The sequence below is a fragment of the Balaenoptera physalus genome (assembly GCF_965194825.1).
Source record: "Balaenoptera physalus genome assembly, chromosome: 5".
In the NCBI taxonomy this organism is placed as follows: Eukaryota; Metazoa; Chordata; class Mammalia; order Artiodactyla; family Balaenopteridae; genus Balaenoptera; species Balaenoptera physalus.
The window spans coordinates 55,026,098-55,043,276 of record NC_138884.1 but is presented as its reverse complement, the minus strand read 5'-3'; the positions used below and the strand labels follow the sequence as shown (position 1 = coordinate 55,043,276).

The following is a 17,179-nucleotide window of genomic DNA, read 5'->3' as shown; positions in this document are numbered from 1 at the left end:
CCCTATAGCTCTTAAAATTTGGCTCTGTAGAATACGGTTTTAAGCAAGGTTCTTATTTTATGAGATCACATAAAAATTGGCACTGAGGGAACCTGAAGGGTAGGGTTGGGGTTGACTTGTATCATGGATTTAAAGTACTTTGTGATTTTAACCTAACACCTGTGGGAAACTCTTCCAAATCAAATTCTGAATTTCTGATGTCTGAATTTCTTTGGAATTTCTGAATAAGCTCAAATAAACTCTCACTAAACTAAGAAAGAGGTTTACACCATCTCACTGAAATAATGACCAGTGGTTAAACTTCAACCAAACTGCAGCAGTTAATTACCATAGCCATCTCCTCTATGTGCTCAAAAAAGTTCAATATGGGACCTTTTGATAATATATTCAGTAGAATCTCACATTCTGCAAACTGGCTTTTTCCCAAATTCTGCCATCTGATCTTTTTTTCTGCTGGTGCCTTTCATTCTCTCATAAGGCAGGTGGTCAGAATTGAACAGACAAGTAGTCACCTCATGGTCAAAAAGACGCTTATATTATGATAAACTGACCCCATGACTGTCAAGTGTTTTTCACTGTTCCTGGAGCACAGTGAACATTTTTTTAATGTGTACTAATTTGGCAATTAAAACAATTTATTTATTAATAAAATGTATGCATATTGATTCTGATAATAAGGAAACCATCTTAAAAAAGTCAGATATTCAACAAATACTATTGCAAAGTTCCATTCTTTCCAGAGTATTCTTTTTTTTTTTCTCAGTAAGAAAAGGTCCGGGACTTCCCTGGTGGTGCAGTGGTTAAGAATCTGCCTGCCAATGCAGGGGACACAGGTTCGATCCCTGGTCCGGGAAGATCCCACATGCCGTGGAGCAGCTAAGCCCGTGCGCCACAACTACTGAGCCTGCGCTCTAGAGCCCGCGAGCCCCAACTACTGAGCCTGCGTGCCACAACTCCCGAAGCCCACACGCCTAGAGCCCGTGCTCCACAACAAGAGAAGCCTGCGCACCACAGCAAAGAGTTGCCCCTGCTCACCGCAACTAGAGAAAGCCCGCGCACGGCAACAAAGACCCAACGCAGCCAAAAATAAATACATAAATATATTAAAAAAAAGAAAAGGTCCAATACATAATGTTTTTCAAAGGACTCTGATACTTGATTTATCAAGAACTGAGACCATGAAAGCAAGAAATATTATCATATCAGTGAGTTTGTAATTTATGAACTTCTTCATTTATAAAAACAAAAACCTCTCCTGTGAATTAGGAAGAAGATGCGGCAGTAATGGGTGGTCATTTGAAGCAATGTTCTACTCAATATTTTACAAGTCATAGGAGGAATTGGCCGTTGGCTGAAATAATCAGTGGAGAGTTGGAGTAGATCTCTAAGACTCTGTGAACAGACTATGAACTATCTTAAAGATCAGTTTGAGTATACTGTTTAAAGCTTCTCAAGATAAACTTTTTTTCTCGATGACATCATTTTTCTGCCACATACAATTGAAGCATAAGTTCTCGTTCACAAAATGCATAATCATTCAGGATTATTGTCTAAAATTGTAAAAATATTTAAATTGCAGCCATGTAACTAAAATGCAGCTATAATTTCTTGCCAATTAAATGCCAGATAACGACTTGGGCTGGCCAGCCTTTCATCACTACTTCTGACTCCCTCATGACAGACCCAGCAGTGATGGAGGAGAGACTTCATAGGAGCAAAGATCGCCTGAAATGTGTTCACCTTTTGGATTCGTTCTTTCATTTCATAAGGAGACCAATAGATAATTACATAGTTTAAAGCTGGATGTCTTAAAAAAGCATGCTTTCTAATCCTTCATCTTATACTTTGTTTAAATCACTTTGGCCGCCTTGCTGTGGTTTGGACACACCAAGCACACTGCCATCTCAGGGCCTTTGCACTTGCTTTCCCCTCCACTTTTCATGCTCTTCCCCCTGATTTCAGTATGGTTCCCTCCCTCACTTCTTTTACATTTCTGTTCAGATGTCTCTTCATCAAAGAGGACTTTCTTGTCCACACATTGTAAAATATTAACTACTCCTATTCCAAAATTAATCACTCTCTAGCCCTTTATACAGCTTTATTTTCCGTCTTGGCCCTTAGTACCATGTTGTATGTTATACCTTTATTGAGTTATTGGTTTACTGTTTCTCCCACTGAAATGTAAGTTCCCCAAGAGCAAGAACTTTGCCTATTTTGTTTATTAGTGTAACCCCACACCTATAACTATGCCTGGCATATATTGGTGCTCAATGAATGTTTGTTTGTTAAATGAATGAATAAAGTCAACCTCAGATATTTGGAGAAGCTATTATGACTCTCCTATACGAATCTCACAACAGAGGGAGGTATCCTTAAAAATTTGTCAGTGATATATTTTTAAAGTGTTGTATGTATTTGAATATTTTACTTTTTAATTCCAGTGGTTTACTTTGAGGACTTATGTTTTATTTGTAAAGTGAGCTTCTCTTGGTATGGCTGAATAGAGAGATCTGTTATTCTAAACTGTAACCTCATCATTCCCATAAGACTCTTCATATGACCCTGGATGATTGGAATGATAATCCCATTATCAATGCTCCATCTGTTATCTTTGGGTAATTGGGACCCCATTATCAAAAAATCAAAAGATTTGATATTTTTCTCATTTTTACTTTCTAGATACAGGTCCTAAACCTACAAGAGCTACAAAGAAAAACCATGACAGAAGCTTGTCGAAATTTTCAGAGTTGTCTTATACATGTTAGATGCCTCTCTATTCAATTTGAGGGAATTAGGCAGTTTCTAAAGGCTTTCAATTTGTAGGAGTTTGGAAGAGGGCTGTGTTTATAATTAAAATGTTGGAAGAATCTGTATTAGTATTCTGTTGATGGTTTGATCAGAGCATATCTTCCTGGGGTTGCTTCCCCTTACTTCCTCCTTTTTGCTTCACATTCATACAAGTTCATGGGAAAATACTTAAGATTATTGCCTCTACTCTTTAAGTAATTCAGATTGTACACTCATCAACAATATTAGATTCTTTGGTCACATAATAAATATCAGATTACATATTTAGTGTAGAGCTGGATGTATCATAGTTTGGAACAGATTTGTGTTTGCATAACTGTGAGTTACCAGCTGTATGACTTTAAGGAAATTCCATAATTTTTCTGTAAAATAGATATAATAGCTGCCTCAGAAGTTGATTGTGAGAATTTAATGAGATAATATTTTTAAATTTGGCATGATATGCAAATTACACACAAGCAGTCTTTGAACATATCAATATTTAATTTCTTTTACTTTCCTTTGAAGGAAAGTTATTTGAAGAACCTTCAAAAACCCACTCTCTTTTGATAATAATGCCAATATTAAGATTAACACCTTTGATTATTAATTATAATATTGGCTAATATTTACTGGTTACTTATTTTGTACAAAGTGCTCTGCTAAGTAAAAGATATAATTTATCTCTTTTAAACCGCACAACCACAGCACAGTGTAAGTATTATTATTTTCCTCATTTGAAGTTGAGAAAACTGAAATTTGTAAAGGTCAAAGAACTTATCCAAGGTCACACAGGTCCAAAATGACAAAGCAGGGATCTGAGTTTAGGTCTTTCTGATAATAAATCACACCCATTTAACCAGTATGCTAAGCTATCTATTTTATGAGTGTCTTTGACAGTATAGTGTTTGAAGGCACAAAGATATATAAGGATTGTATATACGTATACAATATATATTGCATGTATGTATACTATAAGTATTTCATTTCATTCAATTGCAGAGAAAATTTATCGATTACTTAGTATGTATATGACAGTTTTGTTAGATTCTGTCATATATGTAACTATGAATATAACCTTTGACTTCAAGGAGCTCTGTGTGTGTGTGTGTGTGTGTGTGTGTGTGTGTGTGAATATATTCTTTATGTGCCTATAAATATCAGAATGAATCATTGAACTGAGGTTTAAAAGGTTTTAACAAATATATTCATCATACAGAATTTGTTATTATTCTAGTTATTCCTAGAAGTCAAACTGGATGCCATCAAAAAATGGTACTCTTTATGACGCAGAGGACAGTGTGACGTAAGCTCATCAGATAGACTGTGAGGGAATAAACTTTGAAGGAACATTAGGAGCAAAATAATACTTTTGACTATAATGATCTCCATATATAGGCACAGATTCCTAGAATGATAGAGTTGAAACAGAGGTTCACGATCTATGCTGGTTTGTTGTACTTTGATATGGTAGGTCTTTGATAAACAAATCAATGAAATATCTATTCCAATTTTTCAATTACTAGATAAAGAAAAAGAGCACTAAAGTCGTAAAGGAACTTCGCCCCATTTCACACATTAAGTTAAATCCCAGCCCACCAGGATTTGTGACAGTGACATATATAAACATTAATTGTTAACTAAAAAGCACTAAAACATGTGTGCATATAATTCAGTCTACCTTCCATGAGTTTAAAGTTACTCACCTGAGAAAGGGGGGTACATGAGCATCTGCTTCTTCTGTAAGGCCATACACAAAAATTACCACTGATGGAACCGTCATTTTATCAGAATAGGCCATGAGTGAAAGGAACATTTAAACTCAGTCTCATCAACTGAAGTCTTATTTTTGTAAGAGAAAGAAATTGTAGTGGAGGAAAGACAAGTGGTGACTTGGAACGAATTACTCCATCCCTTTGTTCTTACGGGCAGTTAAGTGACACAGCATCATCACTTTTGGGTTTTCAATAAAGAACCCTTAGAACTACGTGGGATTGGCCACTTTGAAATTTGGTAATTTATCATTTATGTTGCAAATCACATACTTTCCTTTACTAGTCTGTTCAATACCTTCCCTTCAGGTCATCATTATTATCCTCACCACTCATGTTCGTGGCAGATATTTCTAATTTATTATGGCATTCTTTGCTGTTGAACCTAAAAATGGTCTCAAAATTCTTAATAACATGACACTCCAAGTAGCCAATACCAGTTGATCAGCAGTTTTACATGCGCCAAACCTATTTGCCATTGCTGGTTCAACAGGAAAAACTGAGGGTATGGAATTAGAGGGTTCAGTTCCAGTAATTACTCTAATTACTGCATAATTCTGGACAGGACGTTTGACCTCCCAATGTCTCAGTTTCATTGCCTATGTAATGGAGACAATAATTACTTTTATAATAATTACTTTTTCAAAGTTATAGGATGGTTGTAAGGATAAATGAGATTGTGTATGTGAACATCCTTGGAGAAAAATTAAAACCTCAAGAATACCTATACCAATGTAAATTATTGTAATTACCTAAGTATGAAGAAGTCCCTAATGATATCCAAATGCAAAACTTTTTCCCGTTTTTGCTTCTTTTACCTCTAAGGCCTCCGTTCCCTTACCTATAAAATGTCAATAGTATTACATATAGAGTTATTATGAGGATTAAATAAAAACAGATGCAAAAGGCCTTAATACAGCTTTTAGCAGAATTCAAACTCAATAATGTCATTATTATCCTCCTCACTAGCCAGCTCTCTGACCAGTGCTAGCAAAGTTATGGTTGAGTTGGCCCTGATCCCTCAGCATAAATGAGCACGTTCAGGCCACGTCAATATAGAAACCAGGAGGATCCAATGCATGACGACTCTAGTTAACAACACTGTATTATATACTTACAGTTGCTAAGAGCGTAGATCTTAAATGTTCTCACCACAAAAAAGAAATGGTAATCATGGGAAGTGATGGAGGTGTTAACTAACCCTTCTGTGGTAATCATTTCACAGTGTATAAGTTTATCAAATCATCATGTTGTATACCTTAAAATTACACAATGTTATATGTCAATTATATACCAATAAAGCTAGAGGGGAAAAAACATAAAAACCAGGAAATAAAATCTGGCGAAGGTTTGAGGTTCTGATAGTGATGTATGGGACTGGTTATATTAGTTTGATGATTCACTCCAGAAAAAGTAGATGGGGTGAGAGAGGGGCTGCATGTCTACCAAGAAATGAGAGTGAGATGAATTCAGTGGTAATCCAGAGGGCTACAGCTCCATGATAGTGAAAATATGATGATGACATCATCATCACCGGAGCTAGTGTGTACTGAGGGCTTACTAACTGGCAGACACTACACATGCAATATGTAATATATAATATGTAATTTTACATATATTATCTTATTTAACCTGTTAGCAATCAATTCTATGAAAGCCTATTTTACAGACATGAAAACTGAGACCTGGAAAAGTTAAATAATTTTCCCAATGCCAAAACTTGGAAGGGTTAGAACTGAAATTGAAATCAGATATAACTAACTCTTAATCACATAATTAATATAAAAACCAAGCTGTGGTCCATTAATCCAGTAGATTTCTTTGTGAGAAGAAAAAGTACGTGGAAGAATGAGGAAAGAAGACCTTTAGGAGTAGAGTTGCAAAATAAAATACAGAATGTCTAGTTAGATTTGAAATTCAGTTAAAATAAATGATATTTTAGAATAAATGTGTGCCAAATATCATTTTTTAGATTTGATACATGTATATACTATGAAATAATACAGTAAGGTTAGTTAACATATCCTTTACTTCACATGATTACCATTTTGTTGTTGCTGTTGTTAAGGTGACAACTTTAAAGCTCTCTCATAGCAACTTTTAAGAATACATTGTGTTATTGTTAGCTATAGTTGCCATGCTGTGCATTAGATCCCTGGAACTTATTCATCTCATAACTGAAAGTTTGTTCCCTTTGACCAACATCTCCCCGGTTCCCCCACCCCTCAGCCCCTGACAGCAACCATTCTTCTGCTTCTATGGGTTTAATGTTTTTAGATTCTATATATTAATTGAGATCATGCAGTATTTGTCTTTCCCTATCTGACTTATTACCTGTATCATAATGCCCCCAAGGTCCATCCATATTGTTGCAAATGGCAGGATTTCCTTCTTCTTAGTGACTGAATAATATTTCATTGTATGTGTGTATGTGTGTGTTTGTGTGTGCATGTGTGTGTATATATATAAATATATATATAATCACATTTTCATTATCCACTCACCCATCCACAAACACTTAAGTTGTTTCCATATCTTGGCTACTGTAAATAATACAGCAATAAATATGGGAGTGCAGATATCTCTCTGAGATAGTGATTTTATCTCATTCAGATATATACCCAGATGTAGGGTTGCTGAATTATATGGTAGTACTGTTTTTAGTTTCTTGAGGAACCTTCATATACTGTTTTCTATAGTTGCTACACCAACTTGCATTTCCATCAACAGTGTGCCAGAGTTCTCTCTTCTCCACATCCTCACCAGCATTTGTTATTTCTTGTCTTTGGGATAATAGTCATTCTAACAGATGTGCGGTCATATCTCATTGTGGTTTTGATTTGCATTTCCCTGATTTTTAGTGATGCTGAGCACATTTTCATATACCTGTTGGCCATGTGAAAGTCTTTGGAAAAATGGAAAAATGTCTATTCCAGTCCCCTGCCCACTTTTTAATCAGATTGTTTTTTATTGTTGTTACTATTGAGTTGTGAGTTCCTTATATATTTTGGATATTAATTGCTTGTCAGAGATCTGATTTGTGAATATTTCTTTCCATTCTGTAGGTTACCTTTTCATTTTGTTGATCAGTTTTCTTGCTGTGCAAAAGTTTTTTAGTTTGATATAGTCCCAATTGTTGATTTTTGCTTATGGTGCTTATACTTTTAGCATCATATACAAAAAAAATCATTGCCAAGAACAATGTTAAGGCGTTTTCCCCCTATGTTTTCTCCTATGAGTATTATGGTTGCAGATCTTATGTTTAAGTCCTAAATCCATTTGAGGTTTTTTTTTGTTGTGTTGTGTTGTTTGGTTTTTTTTGTGAGTGGTGTAAGATAGGAGTCCCATTTCATTCATTTGCATGTGGATATTCAGTTTCCTCAGCACAATTTATTGAAGAGACTATGCTGTCCCCATGAAGTATTTTTGGCTCCCTTTTCACATATTAGTTGACCCTACATGCTTGAGTTTATCCCTGGGCTCTTGATTCTGTTTCATTGCTCTATGTATTCATTTTTATGCCAATACCATACTGTTACGATTACTATAACTTTGTAATATAGTTTGAAATCAGGAAGTGTGATGCCTCCAACTTTTTTCTTTCTCAAAATTTCTTTGGCTGCTTGGGGTCTTTTAATTCCATAGTAAATTTATGATTATTTTTTCTATTTCCATGTAAAAGAATATTGGAATTTTGATAGGGATTACGTAGAATCTATCTTTGGTTAGTACAGTCATTTTAATAGTGTTAATTCTTCTGATTTATGAATACTGAATATCTTTTCATTTATTTGTGTCTTCTCAATTTATTTCATCAATATCTTACAGCTTTTGGTGTATAGATCTTTCATTTCCTTAGTTAAATCTATTCTTAAGTATTTTACTCTTTTTTAATGCTATAGGAGTCTTTTTTGCTAAATGTGGGGACTTTTTAAAGAGAAAACAGCAAAGAAAGAGTAAAGAAAGTTTTTACAGGGTGAAATATGTACCTAAGGGGCATTAGTATGGGCAAAATTCTTAATCATGTCTAATGCAGGCTACTTGATTTTTTTTTTATTTCAGAGGAAAAGGATATTTGTAGAAGATACAGCATTTTTTCTACAGAAATGCCTTTTTATCAGTTTTTTAAAATTTATTTCAGGCTGTGAAGTTTTGGGGATCTAATAAAAGCTATGGACTATCTCTCCAGAAAAGGCTTATACATAAGCCCATACTTCTCTCCCAAAAAGCCAGTAGACACCATATTAAAAATCCATGCTTTGAGGTTTCAAAATGGCCATGCAGGAAAATCCTGAACTCACCTCCTCCCATGAATGCAACAAATCTACAACTATATATGGAATAATTCCCTTGGAAAGGACCTGAAAACTGGATGAACAAAGTCTCCGCAACAAAGGGTAAAAGGGCAGCATCAAAACAGGGAGGAGAAACAGAGATACAGTCATGCCAAGGAAAAAAACACAACCCCAGCCATGGTGATACACAATCAGGAAGGATCACAAAGATAACGGCTATTTTTCCTGAGGACTGAAGGTCTGAACTTCACATCAGGCACTCCAGACCTTAAAGTTTGCACAGGAGAGATTAACCCCCAAAACACCTGGCTTTGAAAACCGACAAGGAATATATCCAAGAAAACTGTAGAAAAACAGGGAATGGAAAACCTTATTGTAAAGCACTCACAAGGGAACTCGACCTGAAAACAAACACAAAAACACCAGACTGTAAAGCACATGGACCACAGGTGAGGGGGACCACTTACTAATTTTGGAGCTTCTGCCAAAGAGTCAGGAGCCAGTTGGGATGCTCCCTGGTGATTGAGACACTGGCAAGATCCATTTTTGTGATCTTGGGCTACCTTGCCAAAAAAGAAAAAAAATGGGGAAAAACCCACAAAAATGTGAAGATTAAACAACATGCTACTAAATAATCAATGAGTCATAGAAGAAATCAAAGAAGAAATTAAAAATACCTAGAGACAAATGAGAGAACAGAAATACAACATACCAAATTATAAGATTCAGTAAAAGCAGTTCTGAGAGAAAATTTCATAGCAATGCAGGCCTAACTCAAGAAATAAGAAAACAATCCCAAATAAACAATCTAACTTTAGACCTAAAGGAACTAGAGAAAGAATGAATGAAGCTCCAAATTATTAGAAGGAAGGAAATAATAAAGATCAGAACAGAAATAAATGAAATAGAGACTAAAAAATATATAAAAGATCAATGAAACTAAGAGCTAGTTCTTTGAAAAGATAAACAAAATCAACAAGCCATTAGGTAGACTAACCAAGAAAAGAAAACAGAGGGCTCAAATGAATAAAATCAGAAATGAAAGAGGAGAAATTACAACTGATGTTACAGAAATACAAAGGATCATAATGGGCTATTATAAACAATTATGTGCCAACAAATTGGACGACCTAGAAGAAATGGATACATTTCTAGAAACATACTAGTTTCCAAGACTGAACCAGGAAGAAACAGAAAATCTGAATAGACTGATTACTAATAAAGAGATTAAAATAGTAATCTAAAGGTTCCCAACAAAGAAAAGCCCAGGACCAGACTGCTTCTCTGGCAATTTTACAAAACATTCAAAAAAGATTTAATACCTATTCTTCTCAAACTCTTCCAAGATAGTGAAGAGGAGGGAAACCTTTCAAACACATTTTACAAAGCCAGTATTACCCTACTACCAAAACCAAAGAAAGACACAAAAAGAAAAAAAAGAAAAGAAAGAAAAGGAAAATTACAGGTCAATATCCTTTATGAACATAGATGTAAAAATTTTCAACAAAATATTAGCAAACTAAATCCAACAATACACTAAAAGGATCATACACCACATTCAAGTGGGTTTTATTCCAGGGATGGAAAAATGCCTTCACATCTGCAAATTGATCAATGTAATACCTCACATTAACAAAATGAAGACTAAAAATAATATGATCATCTCAATAGATGCAAAAAAGCAGTTGACAAAATTCAACATCCATTTATGATAAAAACTCTCAACAAAGTGAGCATAGAGGGTACCTCCACATAATAAAGGTCATATGTGACAAACCCACAGCTAACATCATACTCAAGGACAAAAAGCTGAAAGCATTTCCTCTAAGATCAAGAACAAGACAAGGATGCCTATTCTCCCCACTTTTATTCAACATAATGCTGGAAGTCCTATCCACAGCAATTAGGAAAGAAAAAGAAATAAAAAGCAACCAAATTAGAAAGGAAGAAGTAAAGCTGTTACTATTTTCAGATGACATAATATCATATAGAGAAAACCATAAAGACTTCACCAAAAAACTTAGAACTAATAAAAGATTTCAGTAAAAAATCACAAAACACAAAATCAATCTACAGAAATCTGTGGTGTTTCTATACACTAATAAACTATTAGGAAAAGAAATTAAGAAAACAATCCCACTTGCAATTGCAATAAAAAGAATAATATATCTAGGAATAAACTTAACCAAGGAGGTAAAAGATCTATACTCTGAAAACTATAAGACATTGATGAAAGAAGTTGAATAAGAAACAAAAAATTGAAAGATGTACCATGCTTATGGATTAGAACAATTAACATTATTAAAATGTCCATACTACCAAAGCAATGTATAGATTCATGTAATCCCTATCAAATTTCCAATGGCGTATTGTACAGGACTAGGACAAATAATTCTAAAATTTGTATGGAACCACAAAAGACAGTGAATAGCCAAAACAATCTTGAGAAAGAAAGCTGGAGGTATCATGCTCCCTGATTTCATACCTAAAAGCTATAGTAATCAAAACAGTATGGTCCTGGCAAAACAGACACATAAATCAATGGAAGAGAATTGAGAACTCAGAAATAAACCCACACGTATGTAGCAATTAATCTACAACAAAGGAGCAAAGAACATACAATGGAGAAAGGATAATCTCTTCAATAAATGGTGTTGGGAAAACTGGACAGCCACATGAAAAAGAATGAAACTAGACCACTGTCTTATACCACACAGAGACATTAACTCAAAATGGATTAAAGACTTGAATGTGAGACCTGAAACAATAAAATTCCTAGAGAAAACATAGGCAGTAACCTCACTGACATGGGTCTTAGCAATGTTTTTGTGGCTCTGACTCCAAAGGCAAGGGAAACAAAAGCAAAAATAAACAAATAGGATAACTTCAAGCAAAAAAATTCTACACATCAAAGGAAACCATCAACAAAATTAAAAGGGAACTTACTAAATGGGAGAAGACATTTGCAAATTATATATCCAACAAGGGGTTACTATTTTAAATATACAAAGAACCCATGTGACTTAACAACAACAAAACAAGCAACCCGATTTAAAAATGGGCAGAGGATCTGAATAGATATTTTTCCAAAGAAGACATAGAGATGGCCAACTGACATGTAAAAAGATGTTTAACATCACTAATTATCAGAGAAATGCAAATCAAAACTGCAATGAGATACTGTCTCACACCTGTTAGAATGGCTATTATCAAAAGACAAGGAATAACAAATGTTGGAAAGGATGTGGAGAAAAAGGAACCTTCATACACCATTAGAGGGACTCTAAATTGGTGCAGCCACTATGGAAAATAGTATAGAGATTGAGATTCCTCAAAAATTAAAAATAGAACTACCACCTCACCCAACTATTTCACTTCTAGGTATTTATCTGAAGGACACAATGTTAATTCAAAAAGATATATGCACAACTATGTTCACTGCAGCATTTTTACAATGGCCAAGATGTGGAAACAACCTAAGTGTCCATTGATGGATGAAATGGATAAAAAAGATGTGAGATATATATACCTGAGCCATAAAAAAGAATGTAATCATGCCATTTGCAACAACATGGATGAACCTTGAGGGCATTATGCTAAGTGAAATAAGCAGACAGAGGAAGACAAATGCTATATTATTTCACTCATATGTGTAATCTATTTTTAAAAATGAACAAACAGAAGAAAACAAAAACAAACATAGATACAGAGAACAGATTAGTGGTTACCAGAGGGGAAGGGTGTTTGGGGTGGGTAGATGGGTAAAGGGGGTCAACTGTATGGTGTTGGATGGTAACTAAACTTGTGATGATGATCACTCAGTTGTGTACACATATGTTGAACTGTAATGCTATACACCTAAAGCATATGTATAAAAAATGCTTCAAGCCATTCAAAAATAGCATGGCTTACTGAACAATGTACCTTGAAGTCAGAAAGACATGTCTCACATAGTAGTGGACTAGTATTGTTTAACAACAGACTCAGGGTGGAAGAGCCCTGATTTACAGCATTTGCCAGTTTCCATGGTATGAATATTCCCACTGTGGCTGACTTCAAGCTACCTGTATAGCATAGCATCAATGAACACAGAGTTAGGAAAAAATGCACAGTAGCACAAATATTCCATACATATGCATGCATGTAAAAAACCTCAAGAACAGAGATAATAGTGAAATGTAGTAAAATAATTAAAATGGGATGAGTTTTGAGTACTTATTACCTTTGTATTTAATATAATTTATGTCATTGTAAGTTTATATAATTTAATTTTTAACAATGGCCATGCTTAACAGTAGCTTGCAAATTCCCTGAAAATTTATTTTATTTCTTTGTTCTCTGTGCTATGCAGTAGAACCTTTTTGTTTATCTGTTTCATATATAGTAATTTGTATCTGCTAATCCCAAACTCCTAATTTATCCCTCCCCACCCTTGGTACCATAAGTTTGTTTTCTAGGTCTGTGAGTCTATTTCTGTTTTGTAAATAAGTCCATTTGTATCATGTTTTAGATTCAACATATAAGTGATATCATATGATATTTGTATTTCTCTTTCTGACTTGCTCCACTTAGTATAATCTCTAGGTCCATCCATGTTGCTGAAAATGGCATTATTTCATCCTTTTTATAGCTGAGTAGTATTCCATTGTGTGTGTGTGTGTGTGTGTGTGTATGTATGTGTGTGTGTGTGTATATATATATATATATATATATATATATATATATATATATATCACATTTTCTTTATCCATTCATTTGTCCATGGAAATCAGTCTACTGTAAATAGTTCTACTATGAACATAGAGGTGCATGTACCTTTTCGAATTAGAGTTTTCTCTGGATATATGCCCAGGAGTGGGATTGCTGGATCATATGACAACTCTATTTTAAGTGTTTTAAGGACCCTCCATACTGTTTTCCATAGTGGCTGTACCAATTTACGTTCCCATGAACAGTGTAGGAGGGTTCCTTTTTCTCCACACCCTCTCCAGCACTTATTGTTTGTGGACTTTTTAATGATGGCCATTCTGACTGGTGTGAAGTGATGCCTCACTCTAGGTTTGATTTGCATTTCTCTGATTATTAGCAATGTTGAGCATCCTTTCATGTACCTATTGACCATCTGTATGTCTTCTTTGAAGAAATATCTGTTTAGGTCTTCTGCCCATTTTTTGATTGGGTTGTTTGTTTTTTTGTAATTGAGTTGTATGAGCTGTTTATCTATTTTGGAAATTAAGCCCTTGTTGGTCACATCATTTGCAAATATTTTCTTCCAGTCCATAGCTTGTCTTTTTGTCTTGTTTATCCTTTCCTTTGCTGTGCAAAAGCTTTTAAGTTGGATTAGGTCCCATTTGTTTGTTTTTGCTTTTATTTCTATTGCCTTGGGAGACTGACCTAAGAAAACATTGCTATGATTTATGTCAGATAATGTTTTGCCTGTGTTCTCTTCTAGGAGTTTTATGGTGTCCTGTCTTATATTTAATTCTTTAAGCCATTTTGAGTTTATTTTTGTGTATGGTGTGAGGGAGTGTTCTAACTTCACTGATTTACCTGCAGCTGTCCAGCTTTTCCAACACCATTTGCTGAAGAGACTGTCCTTTCTCCATTCTATATTCTTGCCTCCTTTGTCAAAGATTAACTAACCATAGGTGTGTGCTTATTTCTGGGCTCTCTGTTCTGTTCCATTGATTCATATGTCTGTTTTTTTGCCAATACCACACTGTTTTGATTACTGTAGCTTTGTAGTATTGTCTGAAGCCTGGGTGGGTTATGCCTCCAGCTTTGTTCTTTTTCCTCAGGACTGCTTTGGCAATTCTGGGTCTTCTGTGATTCCATATAAATTTTAGGATTATTTGTTCTAGTTCTGTGAAATTCCTTGAAAATTTAACAAACAGCTCTTGCTGGTTCAGTACATCAGTGACTTGGCTCCTCATGGAATCTCTAAATAAGTCTCATCATTGTCAAAAAAAATTGAAGAGAGGTAATATATGTAAAGTACTTAGAATTTTTTGAATAGAACAAGTAATTATAAATGATTATTATTGTTATTAATATTAATGAGCAGCTTTATGCTTTTTATTTTCATCAGTGACATGAGAGGATTAATATTTTTGTGGAATTTTTGTGTTACTGTTCAATAAATACAGAGATAGGGATGTGCTTTGTTCCTTCCAGTGCCTAAGGCATGATCTGACAGTAAATTCAATTTTGAAAGGTATACTCACTCACTATTGATAAATTAATCCCACAATATCACACTATAAATGGAACTTGGCAATTTCAATACAATATACTTTAAAAGTGGTATATTATGTTAAATTTCCCATAGAATAGTATATAATTTTCTTCAAAGTATTCTAAGGGTTCACCTGGACACTGAAGTTTACTTATTTATTTTCTTTTATCTGTACTATCTGCCAATTTTAGGTGCTTAGAGAGTAACTGGATCTCAATATTTATATGCTCCCATTAGAACAATAATCCTTGCTGGACTTTTAAAATTCATTAAATAATATATTTTCTTGTCTTGTTCCCTTTACTTTTCTCTTCCTAAATATGACATGGATATTAAAAGTAGTATTGTGCTTTTTCTGTAGACTATCTAACCATTTAGACACAAAGAGGGAACAGCAACATCACTGAATGTATTTTTTTTGTTTCATAAATTGCTCCTTTGTTTCTCTAATATGTCGATAGACTGCAGACACTGTATGTTTCTCTATATCACTTTCCTACAGCAGGATGATACTGCCAGGATCCCTTCTAAAAGGTCATCATTTATTGAATAACCACAAATGTGATCAATCAAGTCATTCCAATGGAGCAATAACCAATGTGACCTCAACAGACTTTGGCTTTTGGAGCCAGATCGCTTTAGTGACAGACATAACCCTGGTGGGTCGGCAGCATCCTTCACTGCTCACTCTGCCATCTGCCACTGTGGAAACTTCATCATTAAAGGCAGAGTTGTTGCTGGACAAATTTGCAAATGGTTTCGAGAGCATTATTATTGCACAGAATGTTACCATCTGTAAGTAGGCAAATCTGAATTACAATGCATGTCTACCCTACCTAACTTTCTTTCTCTGTGTATATCTTAATAGAAAATGTGCATGCATATATCTCAAAACTGGGAACATTTCTTTTTATATTATGGAATTATAGCCTTGCAAAGGGCCTCCAGAGCTTAACTTCCTACTTTTAAGTACATCTGCATTTAAACTATCACAGATCAAAGAATATCTATTTTATTTTGCATTTAGATATCTCTCTTTATTCACAAAGTATTTTTAATTTTTTGTTTGATTTTACTCACATTATATCACATTATTATATTATTAGCAAATATTCACATTAACATATATATACATATATATATCTTTTTAAAAAATATTTCAGTTATATCTTTGAGATAGTACTACCTGTCTTCTTGCAACTAGCATGGAATAAATTATAAAGATTATAAAAACAATATAATGAAAACATTAAACCAGAATTTCCAATTTATAAACCAGGTGCTGTTTTATATATATAATATGTATGAGATATATATGTATGTAATATTTATATATATTCATATTATTTAAGTCCTACTGCATAAGATTAGGATTATTATAATTTTAGCTATATAATTATAATAATATGGTATATTATATTGTTATGTTATTCATATTATATTATTAATATTGCCATTGAACAACAAGGTAACAAGGCACAGAAAGGTAAACTGATGCTCAAGATCACACAGTTTGGTAAGTGGAGATCGGGGATTCTGAACTCAGCCAATCTAGGTCCAGAATCTGTGTTATTCGTTGATTTGAGTCTGTGGATCTGTAGAGTCTGCAAATAGGTTAATGGATGTTCTATGGTGATGATGGGAGTAAAGGAAGATGTTCCATGGACACAAAAAGGGTAAGGAATGGCATTATAGAGTTTTCGTCGTCAAGTGCTGGTACTCAAATATGCTGCCTAAATATACCTGCTTCTCTTTGCTGAGTTTTAAAGACAGAAGGCAAATGTCAAATGGTGTACAAAATACTGATTCATTATTAATATAAGGTTAAGGTCTTGACACCTGTCCAAGATGTCTGCTTTGTAAGTCTTCTACCCCACCATATAATTCTCCTGGCACTGCTACCTGGCCATCTACTCTAACAAACCAGATGCTATGTTGACCTAATCTCAGACAGAGAGCAAAGAGGTTCACCTGGCCTGTATGGAGGCCAGGGGGTAGTAAATCAGGTGTGAAGGCCAGGATCCTATCTGTAAGTCACAGTAAGCCTTTTCATTTGAAAACGTGGCCCAATGATTGTCTCATTGTCTGAC

The 17,179-nt window shown here is 34.5% G+C and overlaps 1 protein-coding gene across 1 annotated transcript in view; it reads left to right on the top strand.

The window, feature by feature from the left end:
• The window catches only part of LOC309661848 (uncharacterized protein), a 635,889-nt gene extending 619,633 nt beyond the window's left edge, over positions 1-16,256 (top strand). Inside the window, exon 6 of the transcript XR_014264298.1 lies at positions 764-16,256. The gene's annotated coding sequence lies outside the window, so the exon portion shown is untranslated. The remainder of the gene's footprint in view (positions 1-763) is intronic.
• Positions 16,257-17,179: the final 923 nt, after the last annotated feature.